Below are 4,762 nucleotides of genomic sequence, written 5' to 3' on the forward strand. Positions count from 1 at the left end.
ATTAAACAATTATGTGTTTTAGTGCTGAGCATCTACTTAGACATTTAGAGTCAAACATGCATTTAGCATGAATTCCATGGGCAGTTGTACTTTCCCCACCACCTGTAATTCCACACTGTGTTATTTCCCTGCATGTCAAGAGCAACTCTGGTCCAGTACCTACACTTTGAAGAGGTTTCTTTATCATTTAACTTTATTACAGAAGGCACTGCCTGGACACTGTTGGAGTGACAAGGACTATTTCCTTAATTACTGTACATTGATAATAGCATTTACTCTGGCAGCTCCAGTGCTATTCAATCAAGCAAGATTCAATACAAAAAAAGCTGATTTGCCAAAAAAGAGATTAGCATAAGTGCCTACAGTCACATTCTATTTTTGAAGGTAAAGCTACTGTGTCTGTGAGCTTTCTTGTGGGAACTTTATAAAGAGAGATTAATCTAGTTTATCTCCTTCAAAACATATTTGGGGAAATCGCAGAGAGTCCCTGTTTAGGCTCTTCTGGCAATAATTTCCTACAAACATGTGAAATACAGACCTGCACAGAAAGTGCTAATCAGCAGCAGGAAGGTGTATTTCTTTCCCTCTTACGTGGACGCAGACATTTGTTGTGAAAAACTCTGTGTTCCCCGGTTTGCTGTTGCTGTTCTTTGTCATTTAATCAAGTGGTTGACTGTGGCTGTTGCACTTTAAAATTAAATGCTATTATTTATGGTAGAACTTGTTCTAGTTAAAAATGCAGAGCTCAGCACTGTGTACGTTTGTAAGCAGAAGGTTAAGCAGGACATTTTAAATGGTAAAGCAAAGGGCTTAATCAAGGCTGAAGAGCAAAATGCAGTGGGATAACAGATATAGTAAATAGGCATTAATCACCATACAGGCTTAATCCAGGCATTAGGCAGTCTTGGGGCTAATTCGAAGACTCACTTACATAAGGATTTGTTGTACCAACCCTTAAGGAAGTGAATAACTTTATTCTTGGGAGAAATCTCACCAATCTTAAAGGCCCTCGCAATACCAGGCCTAAGTTATGTGTTTGTAAGATGATCAGCACACAATTATTTTGCCTGAAGGGGATTTTTGAGTTAGGAGCCACATGGGGGGGTGGTTCAAGACAGGAAAAAAACTGAACCGCCAGAGCATAAGGAGCCACTTTTCCATGTGGGTTTTTTTCCCCCCTTGACACTGTCTATTACTGTGACATCAAAATCCGAGCTAAGTACTTCTTGCCAAAGATGGACCAGATAAAATCACGAAGCCAGTATCATCTCATGGGAGACAGCTCACTGTCTTAGTGCCAAATTTAGTGACTACAAATCCAGGCTTAGAACACAGTCCTTCCCTAGCCATAATCCAGCACTTGCACACTGGATTTGCCTTTAACTACTGATGACCTAAAATTTCAGTTTCAAGAAGATAACAGCACATCCACAGGTACAGAGTTCACTGTACAAAAGTTCTTTTATTAGATGCTCAGAAAGATCAAAGTGATTTCGTGTATTACGTAACATCAAAAACTCCAAATCTTCATACAAACAGACATCACATGTACTGGCACAGCAGCACACAAACCCTGGCTGAGTTTTGGCATCCTGGTCAAACTTCCCTTAGAATCATAGAATAGTTCAGGTTGGAAGAGACCTTAATGATCATCTCATTCCACCCCCTGCCATGGGCAGGGACAACTTCCACTAGCCCAGGTTGCTCCAGGCCCATCCAACCTGGCCTTGGACACTTCCAGTGCGTTCAAGCCATGTGATGAAACAGGCAGACTCAGGGTATAAAGCACAACATGACCTAACCTGAAGAAAGAGGGAGGAGATGGAAGTGGGGAATGGTATAGATGGCCATGGTTTATCTATGCAGGGAACAGCAAGATGAAAAAATATCCACAAACCTTTAATTGTGAATGTAGGAGAGGGACAGTGATGTAACTGTTCCCAGGGAACACTATTCTTATTTTGTAGAGGGAGGTGAGCCAAGATACTTAAGCTCTAGAGAACCTTTAACACAGGAAGCTATTTATCATAACAAGCTTGGTTGATACTGCTCCCATACTGAACCAATTAGATTAGCCTATTTCGTCATACTTCATAACTTGGGATGATAGGTTTCCAAGCATGGTACAGTGCAGTAATTGAATTTTGATCAAACACACATGGCCCATAACCCAGTATGTGAAACTTTCAGAACAGTTCACAGCTTTTAAATATCCAGTCAACATGTTGCCAAAAGTACAGGATGTACTTGATGCAAGTGGGAGAGGAGGGGGGAGCACGAGTCCACGCCGTAACTTGGTACAGCTGTAAAACAAACATTTTTTTGTTCCGATTCTGTTCCTACTTTAGCAAAGGAGTTGGGAGGAAGACAGTGAATGTCAAGTAAGTCGTTTTTCTCCCCAACCCCCACACCCCTCCGGCACACATTTCCCTTTTAACATTCTTAGATTACCACAACCTTTTAAATTCACTCTACTGTACTTACATACTGTGTTAGACACACCAGCAATTATGTTTGTTAGCATGACACATCCATTGCCTACACTTAGTTAACAAAATAACTTAAAAGTCACATGCATCGGCCTCTTAATAGGGTTATAATCAATGGGACCCTGAAATGAAAGCCCTAAAAATTACCCCCCACCTCTGCATTCCCCAGGATCCTGCCTCTGCCAACACAATCCATGTGGTGGGCAGTCTCGGCCAGCTCCAGGTGAACACTCAGTCCTTCAGCTCTCACATCTCAGTCATCTCCTCTTACATGTTTTCCCCGTGGTAAATGCAAGAAACTTTGAAGAAGACTCTGTTTAAAGGAAACAGAATACATTAATAAATCCATTCCTATGGCTTTACTGACTTGGGGGCAAAGCACTCACTGCAGAACTGGTTCATGGCATGGAAAATGCTATGCCAGAGTTTGTTTGGAGCAAGTCATGGCTATCCATAGCAAAGCTGCTCTCTGGCCCACAGCTAGGAGTCTGGCATGCTCCAGCAGTGGAGCAGGATATCACCAACCTCTGCATATGGTGCTGACAGCTTCTTAGAATCATAGAATCACAGAATGGGTTGGGTTGGGAGGAGCCTTAAAGCTCATCTTGTTCCACCCTCTGCCATGGGCAGGGACACCTTCCACCAGTCCAGGTTGCTCCAAACCCCATCCAACCTGGCCTGGAACATAGCCAGGGATGGAGCAGTCCCAGACTCTCTAGGCAACCTGTGCCAGTGCCTCAGCACCCTCACAGGGAAGAATCTTTTTCTGTATATCTAACCTAAAATTTCCCTCTTTCAGTTTGAACCCATTCTCCCTTGTCCTATCACAAGCTTTGAACACTTTGACCTGAAAGGTGGCAGCTCCAGGCTGCCCCGAGGAGGAAGCACCAGGGCACCCAACACCTTTGCTTTCATGAAGGTGGTGCAAATGACATGAAAGACGGGAATTCCTGCTCCAGGTACAAGTGTAAGCTCTGATGGTTTACCCCAGCACTCCTAGCTGCACTCTGAGGACCGTCTGCCTCCGAGCTGTCTCACACACCTGCTCTGAGTACAGCTGTGTACAAGGAGCAGCCACAGGTTCCAAGGGGAGAAATGGTGCTTTTCAGATGTAACAAAAAGCACAGCTCATTTTGTCCTGCTGGTGGTTGGGGACAAGTATATTGCCTGATTACAGCCACCCCTCTGGATCCTGTTCCCCTCCCCACCCCACTGCCCACTAAGTTATGATACTGCAGAGAAAAGAAGGGAGAAAAAAAAAAAAACAGAAAAAGAATTTGGTGTTCAAGTTATCAGACTTGGACCAAGTCTCAGCTCAACCCAAGGTTAAATAGGCCTGTTCTAAGGTAGGATTTATATAGCAATTACAGTAATGGAAACAGAGCTTTATAATTCTTATACTGCCTAAAATTCTGCTGTGTCATATGCATCTGCAGAGCCCGAGGAATGTGCTGCTGGGAGAGCACTGCAGTCCTGAAAGCAGCCATTCAAATGGATCATGGAGAGTTATTGGAGCACGAGGGTGTCTGAGATTTTAATGAAGCACCACGAGCCACAATCAGAAATCCTGGGAAAAGCAACGAGTTTGTACTTGAGAACAGCACTATTTTTGAAGCACTTTATTTTGTTGGGAGTTTATGGAGCTAAATCTCCATCACACACAGTGCAAACAGCATTGAGAGTGTCCTTTTTATCCTTGGATTTCTTTCCCTTTGCTGCAGTCTTAGTCTAGAGAGTGAGCACAGTGCAAAATGCATCTTGGCCAGACAGAATCCTCGCAGCCACTTTCCAGTTCCCTCTGTTGTGCAAGGAAAAATACCGGCACGCTGAGTCTCTGCTGGGTGATAAAGAACAACTTGAGAAGATTTGGGGATCTGATAGGGGGTTTGGCTCCACCTTCAGGAAGCAGAAGGCAGAGAGACAACGCGGGTTTCAGTTTCAGGCACTCTGCAGAAACTGGAGCGTACAACCTCCTCGTACTGACATCCACTGCTCCCCAACGGGTCTTTGCTTCAGATTTATCAAAGGTTCCTTAATCTGATGCTGTGACATTTCTACATGCTTGGTTCAGCTCTGAAGAGTCCAGCTTCTCCTAGAGGTACCCGAGAAGTTGGGGTGTGATGTCCAAAGGGAGTTGGTACATGGGCAAACAGATCTATGAACAAAAAGGCAACAAAAAGCAGCTTTGAGGTGAACAAAAGTTGGGGCACATGGGATGTCACAGAGCACTGTCAAATACTATTAACCATTTACAAGTGCTGAGGTTTCCCTAC

General features: G+C 43.9%; 1 protein-coding gene across 1 annotated transcript in view; it reads right to left on the reverse strand.

Annotated features, from left to right (window-relative positions):
- Positions 1–2,239: 2,239 nt before the first annotated feature.
- TM2D1 (TM2 domain containing 1) overlaps positions 2,240–4,762 on the reverse strand; it is an 18,007-nt gene continuing 15,484 nt past the window's right edge. Inside the window, exon 6 of the mRNA XM_009082839.1 lies at positions 2,240–2,802. The gene's annotated coding sequence lies outside the window, so the exon portion shown is untranslated. The remainder of the gene's footprint in view (positions 2,803–4,762) is intronic.

The sequence above is a fragment of the Acanthisitta chloris genome, unplaced genomic scaffold (assembly GCF_000695815.1).
Source record: "Acanthisitta chloris isolate BGI_N310 unplaced genomic scaffold, ASM69581v1 scaffold2529, whole genome shotgun sequence".
NCBI classification, from domain to species: Eukaryota; Metazoa; Chordata; class Aves; order Passeriformes; family Acanthisittidae; genus Acanthisitta; species Acanthisitta chloris.